Source organism: Schistocerca gregaria, chromosome 9 (assembly GCF_023897955.1).
Source record: "Schistocerca gregaria isolate iqSchGreg1 chromosome 9, iqSchGreg1.2, whole genome shotgun sequence".
NCBI lineage: Eukaryota > Metazoa > Arthropoda > Insecta > Orthoptera > Acrididae > Schistocerca > Schistocerca gregaria.
Genome location: NC_064928.1, coordinates 149,435,357 through 149,453,620, shown reverse-complemented (window position 1 = coordinate 149,453,620; position 18,264 = coordinate 149,435,357).

Genomic DNA, 18,264 nt, shown 5'->3' with positions numbered 1-18,264 from the left:
GGATAGGAGACAAACCGTCGCCATGCCAAATACCGGTTTTCATCAGAAATGTTTCTAACACCTCATCCATGAGCATTACTTTGCGTTGGTGAGATTTAAGGTTTTCGGGTCGAGTCGCTGATCTTCCCTAACTACAAAAAGGGATTGCCAGTCGAATAAATCATACATCTTCTTTATGTCCACAAAGGAGCTCGTGATCAGGTTCGCCCTGAATACTTTTCACCAAACTGGGATGGAAATGGAAGGATGTGAGATACAAGTAGAGACAAACAACTGATTACAATTTCATAAAAACTGTGTGATTTGTTACAGAAATGGAGCTTCACAAACTTAGCAAGTCGGTACCTTGTTGGTCCACCTCTGGCATTTACGCAAGCAGCTATTCGATTTGATATTGATTTACAGAGTTGTTTGTTGTCCTCCTGTGGGATATCGTGCCAAATTATGTCCAACTGGCGCGTTACATTGTCAAAACCTTGGGATGCTTCAAGAGTTCCCATAAGGCTGCAGACGATCTCAGTTGTGGAGAAAAACGACAGGTTTGCTGCAGAAGTTACGGTTTGGCAGGCAGGAAAACAAGCAGTATAACCTCTCACAGTGTATGGGCGGCCATTATCTTGCTGAAATGTTAGCGCAAGGTGGCTATCATGAAGATCAACAGAAAGGGACGTAGAATATCGTCGATGTACCGTTGTGCTGAAAGGGCGCCGCAGATGACAGCCAAAGGGGTCCCGATAGTAAAAAAAGGCAATCCATAATGTCACTCCTGGTTTTCTGGTCTTATACTGAGAAACAGTAAGGTTGATATCCCACCCCTGTCTGGGGCGTCTCGAAACACGTCTTCGCTGATAACCGAGGCGCAATTCGTAGTGGGATTCGTTACTGAAGACAGTTCTACGACAGTCAATGAGATTCCAGGCTGGAAGTTCCCGACACCACTGCAAACGAGCTTTTAAGTGTATAGGGGGCAACGGTAGTTGGCGTAAGGGGCGTCGTGAGCTCAACCCCCTTCCTGTGACCGGGTCTATTAATGTCGTCACTGAAGCACCGGGTGCACATCGGGTCTATGACAATGTTGATCAGGGATTCTGAGTGCCTCTCTGATGATTGCTCGATTTTCACGTTCATCTCTCTAGGTCGACCGCTTTTTTCTTGACGACCATGTTCATCCATCCCTGCCAACATTGTCGAATAGTGGAATCGCCCCTGTTTAAATGTCGGGCGATTCACCTGTTACTCCAACTAGCTTCTTTGATTCCAACTAAATATCCAGTCTCAACTGCTGATATCTGCTATATTGAAACTTCCTGGCAGATTAAAACTGTTTGCCGAACCAAGACTCGAATTCGGGACCTTTGCCTTGCGCGGGCATGTGCTCTACCGCTTTCTGTAAAGTTTGGAAGTTAGGAGACGAGCTACTGGCAGAATTAAAATCTGTGAGGACGGAGTGTGAGTCGTGCTTGCGTAGCTCAGAGCGTAAAGCACTTGCCCGCGAAAGGCAAAGGTCCCGAGTTCGAGTCTTGATCCGGCACACAGTTTTAATCTGCCAGCAAGTTTCATATAAGCACACACTCCGCTACAGAGTAAAAATTTCATTCTGGATGTACTACATTGTTCACGCGCCTGTCCGCAAGTGATAGTTACTGTTCAGCTGAGTACTCGTAATGAAATTTGCAAAGACTTTACGCCCTGGTCGACATGTTGCCAGTTTACTATCCTTCCCAGCTGTGCGCTGAAACGGCGCTGCAGCGTCACACATTGATCCATCGGCTACCAATGTTTACAATTTTTCATCATTGCCATTCACCGTTCAAGCGTCTTCTAACCAAACTGCTTGCCTAAGGAGTATCGCCTCAGTTGTGCGACTAGATTAGTGATTTCCTGTCAGAAAGGTCACAGTTCTTAGTAACAGACGAAAAATCATGAAGTAAAACAGAAGTAATATCCGGCGTTCCCCAAGGAAGTGTTATAGGCCCTCTATTGTTCCTGATCTATATTAACGACATAGGAGTCAATCTGAGTAGCAGTCTTAGATCGTTTGCGGATGATGCTGTCATTTACCGTCTATAAAAGTCATCAGATGATCAAAACGACTTGCGAAATGATGTAGATAAGATATCTGTATGGCCCGAAAATTGGCAATTGACCCTGAATAAGGAAAAGTGTGAAGTTATTGACGTGAGTACTAAAACAATAAATTTCGATTACGCGATAAATCACACAAATCTGAAGGCTGTAAATTCAACTAAATACTTAGGGATTACAATTACAAATAACCTAAACTGCAACGATCACATTGGTAATATTGTGGGTAGAGCAAACCAAAGACTGCGATTCATTGCCACAACACTCAGAAGGTGCAACAGGTCTACTAAAAAGACTGCTTACACCGCACTTGTCCGCCCTATTCTGGAGTATTGCTGTGCGGTGTGCGATCCGTATCAGATGGGACTGACGGATGACATCGTAAAAGTACAAAGAAGGGCAGCTCGTTTTGTATTATCGCTAAATAGGGGAGATAGTCACAGACATGATACGTGAATTGGAGTGACAATCAATAAAACAAAGGCGTTTTTCGTTGCGACGGGAGCTTCTCATGAAATTTCAATCACCAGTTTTCTCCTCCGGTTGCGAAAACATTCTGTTCGCACCCACCTACATAGAGAGAAATTGTCATCACGATAAAATAAGAAATATTAGGGTTCGCACGCAAAAATGTAAGTGCTCGTTTTTTCTGTGTGCCGTTCGACAGTGGAACAGTAGAGAGACAGCATGAAGGTGGTTCATTGAATCCTCTGCCAGGCACTTTATTGTGAATAGCAGAGTAATCACGTAGATGTAGATGTAGATCAGTTTGTTACCATTTACGTAACTTCTTGATCTGCATCTACATCTTCATCTACATTGATTCTCCGGAAGCCACCGTACGGTGCAGGGCGGAGGGTCCCCTTTACCACTACTAGCCATTTCCTTTCCTGTTGCGCTCGCAAACAGAGCGACAAAAGATCGATTATATATGGCTACGTATCTTATTTTCGCAGTCCTTACGCGCAGTTTATATTTGGGGGCAGTAGCATCGTGTGGTGAAATACCAGTTATGTAAATTTTCTCGATAGTATTTCCGGAAAAGAACGTCACCTTCGCTTCAGGTATTCCCATTTGGGCTCCCGAAGCATCTGCGTAACGCTTACGTTTTGTTCGAACCTACCTGTAAACAATCTAGCAACCCGTCTCTGAACTGTTTGGATATCTTCCTTCAATCCGGCCTGGTGCAGATCCCAAACACTCAAGATTTAGGTCGCATCAGCGTCCTATATGTGGTCTCCTTTACAGGTAAACCATTCCTTCCTAAAATTCTCCCAATAAACCGAAGTCGACCATTCGCCTTTCCTACCACATTTCTCACATGCTCTTTCCACTTCATATCGCTTCGCAGCGTTACGCCCAGATATTTGACTGACGTGACTATGTCAAGCACGACACTATTAATACTGTATCCTAACATTAAAGGTTTGCTCTTCCTACTCACCCACATTTAGAGCTAGCTGCCATTCAACTCACCAATCTGAAATTTTGTCTAAGTCATTCAACTTCGACAGCTCACCATCGTGCTGCATCGTTGTTTTTTTTAATTTTTTTTTAAGTGTGAGAGGACTGGAATACTCTCTTTCCAATTATGAAGGTGGCAGGGGTAAAATACAAGGAGCGTAAGGCTTTTTACAGTTTGTACAGAAACCAGATGGCAGTTGTAAGAATCGAGGGGCATGATAGGAAAGCAGTGGTTAGGAAGGGAATGAGACAGGGTAGTAGCCTATCCCCGATGTGGTTACACACTGCACTCGCGTTCGGGAGGACGACGGTTCAATCACGCGTCCGGCCATCTTGATTTAGGTTTTCCGTGAGTTCCCTAAATCGCTCCTGGCAAATGCCGGGATGGTTCCTTTGAAGCGGCGCTGCCGACTTCCTTCCCCGTCACTCCCTAATCCGATGAGACCGATGACCTCGCTGTCTGGTCTCTTCCCCCAAACAATCTTCTCCTATCCTATCCCCGATGTTATTCAATCAGCATATTGAGCAAGCAGTAAAGGAAACAAAAGAAAAATTCGGAGTAGGAATTAAAATCCATGGAGAAGAAATAAAATCTTCGAGGTTCGCCGATGACATTGTAATTCTGTCAGAGACAGCAGAGGACCCGGAAGAGCAGCTGAACGGAATGGATAGTGTGTTTAAAGGAGGATGTAAGATGGACATCAACAAAAGCAATACGAGGATAATGGAGTGTAGTCGAATTAAATCGGGACATTCTGAGGAAGTTACATTAGGAAATGAGATGCTTAAAGTAGTAAATGAGTTTTACTGATGGTCGAGGTAGAGAGGATATAAAATGTAGACTGGCAATGGCAAGGAAAGCGTTTCTGAAGAAGAGAAATTTGTTAACCTCGAGTATCGATTTAAGTGTCAGGAAGTCGTCTCTGAAAGTATTTGTATGGATTGTAGCCATATGTGGAAGTGAAACGTGGACGATAAATAGTTTAGACAAGAAGAGAATAGAAGCTTTCGAAATGTGGTGCTATAGAAGAATGCTGAAGATTAGATTGGTAGATCATGTAACTAATGAGGAGGTATTGAATATAATTGGGGAGAACAGAAATTTGTGACACAACTTGCCTAGAAGAAGGGATCGGTTGGTAGGATATATTCTGAGGCATCAAGGGCTCACCAATTTAGTAATGGAGGGCAGCATCGAGGGTAAAAATCGTAGAGGGAGACCAAGAGATGAATACACTAAACAGATTCAGAAGGATGTAGGTTGCAGTAGGTACTGGGAGATGAAGAAGCTTGCACAGTGAAGACTAGCATGGAGAGCTGCATCAAACCAGTCTCTGGACTGAAGACCAGAACAACAACAACTATTAGAGTGTATGTCGGGGTCAGCCCTCAGTGGTTAGTATTTGGTGCGGGAAGTGCGTCGTTGCCTCAGCCCCATCGCCTGCTGTCTGGAGTCACTACGCCCCATACACGGGGCCTGTGTAAGGCGGCCTATTAGTCAGCTGGGGCACCCACGGCGCACTCACTCACCCGGTGTGCTCCAAACGAGCGGCTTCAGAGCGTGCGTCAGGCAGTCCGTCACGTCGACCACGACGAAATCCGGGATTAGGCACGGGGCCTCCGAGACAGCACTTCCAGGGCTTGGTGTCCTCAGCGTCCTCCAGTTGGCTGTCGTTCACTCGTGGTCAAATCTTCCCGTTCATATATGAATGACCTTCTATTACTCATCGAACATCCATAGTTGAAATGTAGGACAGTGGGACGTAAGCTGGTATAAATTTATATTAAAAATGAAGAAATTCCTCCAGACTTATTAAAGGTGACGATTTTATTTTCAACTATGTAACAACGCCATCTTCAGGCCCATACACTTGCTGCGTGCGGCTGATACTAGAAGTTCAAATGGTTCAAATGGCTCTCAGCACTATGGGACTTAACTTCTGAGGTCATCAGTCCCCTAGAACTTAGAACTACTTAAACCTAACTAACCTAAGGACATCACACACATCCATGCCCAAGGCAGGATTCGAACCTGCGGCCGTAGCGGTCGCACGGTTCCAGAGTGTAGCGACTAGAACCGCTCGGCCACTCCGGCCGGCCTGATACTAGAAGTCAGTGGTGAGATACATAGTTAAAAATTAAATCGACACCTTTAATAAGTCTGGAGGAATTTCTTCATTTTTAATATAAATTCTGTTACTCAGGTTGCGGATTCATTTCTATAACGGCTGATTCACCGGCAACTGCAGTTAATTAGGGGAATGAATTGTGTCTGCATCGCAAAAATTAACTTACCTACATCTCTCTGAAACAATGAATGTAATATGCAGATTGAAAAGTAAAATCCTTAACAGATGTTTAACAATATACAATGGGCGCTTTTAAAAGTAATGCAACACATTTATTCTCTGAAAGCAGGTTGGTTTTATTCAGAATTCCATTATAGAATATTATTGACCACTCTTTTGGTCAGAAAATACTGTTTTTTATTTATTCTCTGAAAGCACGTTGGTTTTATTCAATATTCCATTAAAGAATATTATTGACCAGTATTTTGGTTAGAAAATACTGCTTTTAAAATACATCTTCGTTCAATGGAACCTTTTTACGCCATTTCACTGGGACGCCTGTATGGTCTCATGGTGCCATTCTGTTGGTCGTCTTCGTCAATAGATAATGTATTACGTGTGTATATATGGAATTTCACGATCTATCTCACTAATGTACAGTTTGCACTTGGAACCAAAGACTATAATGTACCTCTTAGTAAACGCACACTGCAATTGTTAGCATGTACTATAGTATTATCTCTGACATGGCATTGTCTTTGTATCCTTGATTGTTTCGCCTAGTTACATGTGTCAGTATGTTACTAGCTGTCAATATGTACTTGCTTCTCGACGAAAATTATCGTACACATTTATTATTGTAAGAACTTTTTCACACACGATAGTGAGCTTGAAAGAGCAAATAACTTCTGTTCAAATAATGGTACAACTGTCATGCCCCCTGTGCCAGTATTATACCATTTAACCTCATATTTACGTGTAATCTCTAGAGATTTGATTTATTCGTTTTAGGCTAACACTGCTAATGGTCATTGACCGAAACTGGTAGTGAAGTGTGCAAAATGAATAAAAGCTGCAGGTTTCATCATCAATTTTAACCATTATCCGGCAGCTGAAGATTTTCACCTCCAAACATACATAAAGAACCTCCACATCATTCAGATTGTGCTTCATGTGAGTTGCGTCCTTCGTAGGACCAGACAGACGAAATTCGGAATTCCGAGATCCGGGATTTATTTATTTACACGACACGTTCCGTGGGATCAAATTGAGGAGCAAATTTCCAAGGTCATGGAACGTGTCAGTACATGAAATCTCAACATAAAAGTAATAACAGACAAAAATAAAATGTTTATGAATCCGAAAAATGTCAGCCCATAAGTTTAAATAAACACAATCAACAATACAACAACAATCGGCTTAATTTTTCAAGGAACTCCTCGACAGAATAGAAGGAGTAACCCATGAGGAAAGTCTTCAGTTTCGATTTGAAATCTCATGGATTACTGTTAAGATTATTGAATTCGAGCGGTAGCTTATTGAAAATGGATGCAGCAGTATACTGCACTCCTTTCTGCACAAGAGTTAGGGAAGTCCGATCCAAATGCACGTTCGATTTCTGACGAGTATTAACCGAGTGAAAGCTGCTTATTCTCGGGATAAAGCTACTATTGTTGACAAATAGCAGTAATGAATATATATTGAGAGGCCAATGTCAAAATACAGGCTCGTAAACAGGGGTCGACACGGGGTTCGTGAACACACCACTTATTGTCCCAAAAGTATCCTTTTAGAATGGGAAGAGTTACCCCAAAATATAACAACTTCACCTTGGAGATGCTATGTCCCATCGATCGTTCGCCGACTATGACACCATGTTAACTCACTTATATCTTAATACCCTGCCATTTTACCAGTGATAACCGACGTAACAACTGTGCCAGACATTTGTTGTCTTCCATAGGCATTTCCGACCACAGTGCCACATCCTGCCTGTTTACCTATCTCTACATTTGAATACGCATAGCTGTACCAGTTTTTCTCGCGCTTCGGTGTACGAGTATTTAAACTATCCGTCTACGTATTCCAGACGGATCACTTGTATTTGACATATGGATATCATATTTTCAGCATGATTGAAAGCTTTCATAAGACAAGATTGCCCACGATGCATAGCCCTTTGAGACGCCCAGAGACGCCCACGTCCCGACTTTAACTACTCTTCAACAATAACTCATACCTGTGAGGTTAACAGTCACACATTCAGAGGGGACGCAACATCGATTTTTGCAGTAGTCATCGATACGTCTACAGGCTAGCAAAATTATTTATGTGACCATTATACGTAGTACTATGCAAAAGGAATTTATTAGTAGTCTGATGGTCTCCATGTACTAAATTTCTTATTTGGAAACTAAAGAAAAACAGGTTCTCTTCCAAATATTAGTGAACACATCATTAAACAAGCCTGGCAAAACACATCAGTTGCGGATAATTTTAATTCTTCTATGTAGTGTTGTTGTTGTTGTTCAGTTTGTATGGGGGCTTAATTAAACAGAATGCTAATAATTTTAATTTCTTTTAGTCGCTGTTTGTCCGGTTACGCAGTCTTGTAACCGGTTGGCCCTGAATAATACACTCCTGGAAATGGAAAAAAGAACACATTGACACCGGTGTGTCAGACCCACCATACTTGCTCCGGACACTGCGAGAGGGCTGTACAAGCAATGATCACACGCACGGCACAGCGGACACACCAGGAACCGCGGTGTTGGCCGTCGAATGGCGCTAGCTGCGCAGCATTTGTGCACCGCCGCCGTCAGTGTCAGCCAGTTTGCTGTGGCATACGGAGCTACATCGCAGTCTTTAACACTGGTAGCATGCCGCGACAGCGTGGACGTGAATCGTATGTGCAGTTTACGGACTTTGAGCAAGGGCGTATAGTGGGCATGCGGGAGGCCGGGTGGACGTACCGCCGAATTGCTCAACACGTGGGGCGTGAGGTCTCCACAGTACATCGATGTTGTCGCCAGTGGTCGGCGGAAGGTGCACGTATCCGTCGACCTGGGACCGGACCGCAGCGACGCACGGATGCACGCCAAGACCGTAGGATCCTACGCAGTGCCGTAGGGGACTGCACCGCCACTTCCCAGGAAATTAGGGACACTGTTGCTCCTGGGGTATCGGCGAGGACCATTCGCAACTGTCTCCATCAATCTGGGCTACTGTCCCGCACACCGTTAGGCCGTCTTCCTCTCACGCCCCAACATCGTGCAGCCCGCCTCCAGTGGTGTCGCGACAGGCGTGAATGGAGGGACGAATGGAGACGTGTTGTCTTCAGCGATGAGACTCGCTTCTGCCTTGGTGCCAATGATGGTCGTATGCGTGTTTGGCGCCGTGCAGGTGAGCGCCACAATCAGGACTGCATACGACCGAGGCACACAGGGCCAACACCCGGCATCATGGTGTGGCGAGCGATCTCCTACACTGGCCGTACACCTCTGGTGATCGTCGAGGGGACACTGAATAGTGCACGGTACATCCAAACCGTCATCGAACGCATCGTTCTACCATTCCTAGACCGGCAAGGGAACTTGCTGTTCCAACAGGACAATGCACGTCCGCATGTATCCCGTGCCACCCAATGTGCTCTAGAAGGTGTAAGTCAACTACCCTGGCCAGCAAGATCTCCGGATCTGTCCCCCATTGAGCATGTTTGGGACTGGATGAAGCGTCGTCTCACGCGGTCTGCACGTCCAGCACGAACGCTGGTCCAACTGAGGCGCCAGGTGGAAATGGCATGGCAAGCCGTTCCACAGGACTACAACCAGCATCTCTACGATCGTCTCCATGGGAGAATAGCAGCCTGCATTGCTGCTAAAGGTGGATATACACTGTACTAGTGCCGACATAGTGCATGCTTTGTTGCCTGTGTCTATGTACCTGCGGTTCTGTCAGTGTGATCATGTGATGTATCTGACCCTAGGAATGTGTTAATAAAGTTTCCCGTTCCTGGGACAATGAATTCACGGTGTTCTTATTTCAATTTCCAGGAGTGTATTAGTATTGCTCCGCAATCTGACTGCATAGAATGACAACAAAGAATGAAAGGAACTTTGTGTTAACACAATTAATTAATTCAGTCCCCAGCACCTATAAAAGCTACGAAACAACAAAGCACAAGTATAACTGTTCTGTGTCTGGAAGTGTGCTTCAACGTACACATCTGGCACGGTTCTTCCTCAATACGACAAGATTCTTTAAACGCCATTTACAATGAAGTAATTAAAAAAAACCAGAAATACTATGATTGCACATAGAAACCAGAATTACAGTCAAATAAAAGAAGACGAGCCAGATGCTTTGTTGACTGAACCTGTGACCAAGAGGCATTGTTATTTAGGACGTCTAAAATAAAAAATTTTCTTTACCTTCATATATATTGACGAAAAATACTCTTTGATCATTACAACATCCCCAATCGAATAACATATGGTGTCTTGCCCAACAGAACAACTAGTACTCTATCGACGTCTCAACAAGCACAGATCACACGTACCTCAGAACTACTACTGCCCTCAGCAACTTCTCAGCGGCAACTGCCAGTGGAGGCGGCTGAATAATACTCTTTGGCGCAATCTCTGGCGCTGTGGCTCAGTGTAGCAACCTTTCATATGCCCGTCCTCCACGGCCTAGAATTTGATGGTATTTTTGCCAGCATTGGTGGTGAAAATAAAACCAAATTCGTCAAAAAAGCAGACAAAAATAAAAGAGAATATTAAATAAGTAAATACCACATAACTAAATAAATTTTGGCTTTGCACCGACCCTTCAATAACCTAATATATAAAATACAGTAAGGAATACAAATGCTTGCATACATGTGATTTCACATAATAATTTACACAAGTCAATGACGAATAGGTGCAGGTCTCATAACATTTCATAAACAGTAAACACACACAAAATCTGTTTATACAAATATTCACATAAAATCCTTTAAATAGTTCAATAAACAAGTAGGACTCCTAAGAGTAGTTGACAGTTCCAACAGTAGCACCCAGCAATGGTCAACAGGTGCAAATAGCAGTCTCATAACATTTCATCAGCAGTATTTAAACAGCTACAACAGTGGCACCCAGCAATGTTGAACAGGTGCAGACACCAACAAGTGACATTATCTCAGTAGAAGCAGTTTCAACAGTGGCACCCAGCAATGTTGAACAGGTGCGGACACCAACAAGTGACATCATTTCAGTAGAAGCAGTTCCATCAGTGGCACCCAGCAATGTTGAACAGGTGCAGACAGCAACAAGTGACATGGTCTCAGTAGAAGCAGTTCCATCAGTGGCACCCAGCAATGTTGAACAGGTGCAGACAGCAACAAGTGACATTATTTCAGTAGAAGCAGTTCCATCAGTGGCACCCAGTAATGTTCAACAGGTGCAGTCAGCACCAAGTGTCATCATTTCAGTAGAAGCACTTCCATCATTGGCACCCTGCAATGTTGAACAGGTGCAGAGAGCAACAAGTAATATCATTTCAGTAGAAGCAGTTCCAGTAGTGGTACCCAGTAATGTTGAACAGGTGCAGGTAACAGTCCATAATATTCACTATCACTAATTAGACAGCTCATCAGAGTTTATCAGCAGAAATTAAAGATTTCCAAGTGGCACCCATCATGTTGAACACGTGCAGGTAACAGCCCATAATATTAACTATCACTAATTAGACAGTTCATTAGAGTTCATCAGCAGAAATTAAAAATTTCCTAGTGGCACCCATCAATGTTGAAAAGGTGCAAGCACGAACAACAGTTTGAATGCACACACAATTGTTTTACAAAATTATTATCAATGCTCTTACACTAAACATACAAATTATAATAAACACACAAATGATATCAGATAATTGTCATATTAACTATTACGATACACAAATGTCAGTAAACCTATAGTATTTATGGGTGTCAGTGCAAGCCACAACAAACAAGTAAAATAATATTTAGGAGGTAGGTCGGTACCAATTATTTGGGATTGGGAAAGTAAAACACACAAAACACACTCACTCATCTTTCATCCACAGTTAAGTACTACTGTGTAATTGAATAGTGTTAACTGTGTAAATGCAATTTGATGCTTAATATGTGTATCAAGTAGTAGTGGCAACATTGTATAAAAATCAGTAATAGTTACGGTATATTGATAATTTTTACTTATGGACCGTCTGACAGCAACTGAATAAAATACAATTTTAGTGCCACACGCGTTTCGCCTTTATTTTCTGCAAGGCATCATCAGTGGCAGGTTGTGTGGACAATTTCGTACATATTATGCTCCTGTTGCATTTTTGTTGTTCTTCTTCTTATGAACGCCAATTTGCGGTTTTTTCCACATTCCAGAGCACTATGCAGTGAACGCTTGTTGTAATTGTTGTAATTGAACAACAAAAATGCAACAGGAGCGCAAATGTAAGAAATTGTCCACGCAACCTGCCACTGATGATGCCTTGCAGAAAATAAAGGCGAAACGCGTATGGCACTAAAATTGTTTTATTCAGTTGCTGTCAGACGGTCCATAAGTAAAAATTATCAATATACCGTAATATTACACGCAACTGAGGAAGGCAGGACTACAAAATTTGAAGATGTCAATAATAGTTAGTCAACGTCATAGTCATCATGTCAAGACCAATGTTTGCCAAGCAAAATCAAAATGTATGGTTTGCTGTACAACTGTCAGTGTGCCAAGATATGCAAGTACTTCATCTCTCAAAAAAAAAAGTATATACTCCTTTTTGATTTAACAAAGTGTGTGTGTAGACAATCTTCTAGTGTTCTAGTCTGCCATCTTCATCCTCCTCGTTCCATATAAACCAACAAAAAAAAAAAAAAATGCTTCTCACTTACTTTACCTCTTATCCACGAAAACTTCAATAATCATCAGCATCACATAATCTTAATACTTCAATAATACCTCTTCAATACATCGATACATATAAACCCTATCACCAAAATCATTTATCTTACCTCTTATCCACCAGAACTCCAATAATCATCAACTTCACACAATCTCAATGCCTCAATAATACCTCTTCAATACGTCGATAAATATAAACCTTATCGACAATATCATTTCACTTCCATAACAACTCTTTCCTCTAGTCAGTCTCCTCGAACCAGTACAGATAAAATCCTAGTGCAAACTTCAATTCATCATCCCATACAATCCAAAGACATAATGTCCACACACAACCTCTGTGTAATCGATCTGACCCGAATCTTCTACTCATTATGAATTATAAAATACATTTTGGTTACCTTGTCCATCATTAAATAAAAGAAATGCATGCATGGCCTCTAACAGGCTTTAGTTTGAATTACTTTCAGTAAGTAAGTATGTGTACGGAGTGAGAATGATCGTAATATTTCACAGTGTGTACACCACTTCAAGAATCATGGCACAACAGAAGCAAACATGTGGGGCATTTCTTGTGTCAAGTGTCACCTGCTATTTCAATTGCTCACGGAGAATGCAGTTAGTTTTGGTATGTCATGTCGTTAGCTTCCTTCCTATTAGAATAAATTTGTACAGCTTCTATAAAACCTCCAGCTCATGTGACTTCATTGAAGTTTCTTGTATCAATGTCGTTCGTAGAATTATAGCAGTTCATTTTCTTGTCTTAAAACATAAGGCACTGCGCGTAAGCAAGATATGCAATAGGGAGTAAATATACCAGTAGAGAACAGAATGTCAACAAGTGGATGTAGCACAATCCCTACAACGAGGCTCTGCCAAGCGAACAATCTACAATTAATACCATAGCGTGGCCTGAACTCCATGTTCGTACACCGTACATCAGCATTTCTATATACCAAATTAAAGAATAGTTATGACAACAAAGCAGAAATGTGTAAATATGCAATCCATATGCAATGCAGCAAATATACAGGGTGATTCAAAAAGAATACCACAACTTTAAAAATGTGTATTTAATGAAAGAAACATAATATAACCTTCTGTTATACATAATTACAAAGAGTATTTAAAAAGGTTTTTTTTCACTAAAAAACAAGTTCAGAGGTGTTCAATATGGCCCCCTCCAGACACTGGAGCAATATCAACCCGATACTCCAACTCGTTCCACACTCTCTGTAGCATATCAGGCTTAACAGTTTGGATAGCTGCTGTTATTTCTCTCCATACAGTTGATTATGGAATTTGCAGCTCTCTGCTAGCTCTGCGAGTCGATTTTCCTGGGCTGCGAACAAATGCTTGCTGGATGCGTCACTCGTTCCCGGCCGTCCAGAACTTTTCCCTTTGCACAAACACCCATTCTCTGTAAACTGTTTATACCAACGTTTAATACACCACCTATCAGGAGGTTTAACACCATACTTCGTTCGAAATGAACGCTGAACAACTGTCGTCGATTCACTTCTGCCGTACTCAATAACACAAAAAGCTTTCTGTTTAGCGGTCGCCATCTTAGCATCAACTGACGCTGACGCCTAGTCAACAGCGCCTCAATCGAACAAATGTACAACTAAATGAAACTTTATAGCTCCCTTAATTCGCCGACAGATAGTGCTTAGCTCTGCCTTTTGTCGTTGCAGAGTTTTAAATTCCTAAAGTTGTGGTATTCTTTTTGAATCACCCTGTATATCTCACATAATAAACAGGTCATTAGCATCATATCAGCATAAGCAAATAAATGTTCATATAAAATCTTAATAAGTAAACATGAAGGCACAAGCAGATAAATCACAAAGTATAACTTACATATATAACCATATCAGCACAACTAATCAGGTGACAATTATAATTTAAATAAATAGGCACAGCAGGCACATAATAAAAAAAATGTGACATCAGTGAAAAAGCATACCAGCCAAGCGATGCATAATATACACAAGTAACAACCCTGTTCATTAATAAAACATTGTCAAAATCAGCAAATGTACGCAAGCACGTCGCTTCACAAGTAAATTCATAGAACATAAAATTTAGCACAAAGTATAAATCACGTAATCGCGAGCAGCAAATTACATATAAAGTACATACCTAAGTAGAAATATGTTACCTGAAAAAATAAACTCTATTAATGGTTACCTTTTTAGTTTATTACTTTCTTCTTTAAAATTACATTCTTCCTAAAATTTTCTCGATAGCACGTCCTCCTAACGTCGGACACACACAGAATATACCTGAAGTTCTTAAATGTTTTATACAACCGTATCCTGAAAAATACTGAACGTTAATAACATAATTTATCAAGTCACTATAGCTTTATGCTGAATTTAATCAGAGAAATTAGACTGTGTATTTGTTTAAGGCTGTGAGTGCATTCGCAGTGAGCGCTCGGTCAGCTGTAGGTACGCGTGACGTAGGAAGTAATTGTTTGCTGTCAACGACTGCCTTGTGCGGCGCACAGACTTGACTGTTGCTTTGAGTATGTGCCGCCGCCAGAACACGGCGCGGTAACCTTGTATTCTCTGAGTGTTTACGTATAACTGTTAGTTTCTCAAAAGTATGTCATTCCACAAAAATTTTAACGTTCGATATACGATGTATTCCCTTAGAGCGCCGAGATTTAAGAGTTTCTACTTCAACAATGTTATCATGAATAATTTTGCGAATTCCATATGGACCGTTATAAAGCTGGAAAAAATTTGCGACACAAGCCTTTTCCTTTGTGAGACAAACGATGAGACTTAATTAACACCTTTTGACCAACTGACAAGGTTTTTAAACGACCAGGACGTTTAGCTGATTTCTCTCTTCTAGTAGCCGCAGATGCAATATTTGGTAGAGCCAGGTTGACAACTTCAGAATGCCGCAGTTTCCGTGAAGGCGGAAAAGGAACGATTTCAGAAATGCTATTTGTCGGTGCTTTATTTTTTAATATCAATATAGGCGGTAAATAAGTTGAATCATTAGGGAGTTCATTCAGAATGTCTGGAAAAATATGAAGATACTGATCCCACGTTCTGTGATTCTGATGACAACAAAATCGACACAATTTATTGATTTCCTTCATCCATCTCTCGGAAGCGTTAGATTCAGGATGAAAAAGTGAAATAAAAATTGGTTTAATCTTACGACGCCGTAGAGTACGAAGCCAAATTTTAGAGCGAAACTGTGATCCGTTATCTGATATAACCTTATCAACATGTCCCACTTCTTTTAGGAAATGTTTGATGAAAGCATTAGATACTGAACGAGCTGTTGCTTTGCGTAAAAGTGTAAAACACACATATTTTGATGTCAATTCCACTGCTACCAAAATGTACGCAAAACCATTAGCAGAACGAACCACTGGACCGAACAAATCGACTGCAGCCATATCCTTTAATTTCGCTGGAATGATAGGAAACAACGGTGCTCTGTGAGAAATAGTTGGCGGCTTAGCCTTTTGACATACTTTGCATTTGGCAAGAACAGATCGAATACGTTTTTCCATATTACTGAAGTAGCAATTTTCTCGTAATTTATGAAAGCATTTTCTGGGACCAAAGTTTGCATAACTGAAATGTGTATACCAAATAAATTTATTAACCCACTCATCAGGAATGCAAACTAACTAAACAGAGTTGTCGACCGATTTTCGTTTAAAAAGAATATCATTGCGAACTAAATAATACTGTCTAATCGCTACGCTTTCCTTTCTCCTCTACTTCTCCTTAATGTCCTTCCAGATTGGATCCTTATTTTGCTCCTTAGCGATGTCCTGGAGCGAGGACGAAATAAAATTTTCAAACGCAACACTTTGAATATACATCAAACAATAATTGTTTTCTTTGCAGTCCTCCTCAGCACTTTGTTTCAAACCCATAGGTGCAGGTGATAAAGCATCAGCAATAATATTTGAAGGTCCCTGTATGTAAACAATACTAAAATCAAATTCCTGTCGATACAGCGCCCATCGTGACAATTTTCCATGTGTTAATTTTGCTGACATAAGAAATTCCAGAGCTCGATGATTGGTGCAAACCTTAGTATGTCTGCCATACAAAAAGATGCGAAATTTTGTGAAAGCCTAAACAACAGCCAATGCTTCAAGTTCCGTAATCGAATAATTCTTTTCTGATTTAGAGAGAACACGACTACCAAATGCAATAGTTTTCTGTACTACAACGCCGTTTTCTTCCATCTCTTGCAATAAGTGTGCACCTAGGCCTTTGTATGATGAGTCCGTCGCTAAACAAAAATCTTTAGATAAATCCGGATGTGAAAGAAGTCGAGCAGCAACTAAAGCATCACGAAGTTGTTCAAATTCTGACTGAGCTTCCTCATCCCAACACCAATTAGAATTTTTTCCAGGTAGTTCACACAAGCGAGGTGTGGCCAAATTGTCCAATCTAGAAAAGCGTCTAAGAAAATTACAGACACCAAGGAAACTACGAACATTACGTTTTGTAGTAGGAACAGCATAATTACGAATAGCGTGTAGTTTCTCTGGATCAGGAAGAATACCTACTGTAGAAATAATATGACCAAGAAATTTCACCGGAGAACGACGAAATTCAGATTTTTCCAAGTTCACTGTAATGCCAACTCTTGCAAAAATACGTAATAATGAATCCAAAATTTTGTTGTGCTCACTCCAAGAACGTTTAGCAATAAGAATATCGTCAACATATGAAGTAATATTGTCACGAAGATAAACAGGGAAAATTTCGTTTAAGCTACGCATGAATGCCGCTGAAGATACAGTAAGTCCAAACGGTAATTTCCGAAATCACTTTTGTGTAAAATAGTCATATCCGGTTATTCTTTACCGACTCTCCGGATAGATTGATAGTTGAAGAGTTGTTTTTGATAGATACAAAGAATAGTAAAAGAGTAGGCAGCGGTGCAGAAAACTAACGGGGTAATAGCACCACTACAGCTCGGGGCCCTGTGCACGCTACGGCACATATTCACTTAGTGTAGTGAATCCCCTGACGACCTAAATAGCCGCACATAAATTCCAGTTTGTGACTTAGTGGCCAATTTGGTGGAAGTGCGCACATAAATTGGTCTAACCATGAACATGGATGTATGTCATTCTTAGAATTGCGAAAGATCTTAAATTTGCGAACAGTTAAGAAGTGTTTACAGTCAAAGTTTTCGCCTCGTGGCGACAAAGACCTACCGCGTCTGTCCCCGTCCCAATGTCGATTATTGTCAAGTTCGCATGCCTGGCGCTCTCTTGTTGCTTCTCGTAAATGAAATAAATTATTTTCTTCAAAGCCTTCTGCTATCTGTGATTGACACATTTAGTAGTTAACTGTTCACATTGTTGTGTTAGGTTATTTATTCTTTCATTTGGTACAGATTCCTCGATTCTTTCAAATATTTCTTCCTTATCCTGTGCGCGTTGTAAATTTAACTCTGAAAATTTTTGTACTATCACGCAATCTCTTTCTTCCTGTTCTCTGTCCTGTTTCTTTTGTCTGATTTCTATTGAAATTTATCTATTATTGTGAGCATTCAAAATCGGTTGTACTTCTTCTCTAATTTCTTTCTTTAATTCATCTTTCATGTTTTTAAAACATGTCCCTATTCGTGAGTCTAACTCTCTTTCCATTGTTCCCATATCAGTTTCTAGCCGTGTTGCCAATGTTCCCATCTCGGTTTTAATTGTTCCTATTTGTGATCTCACT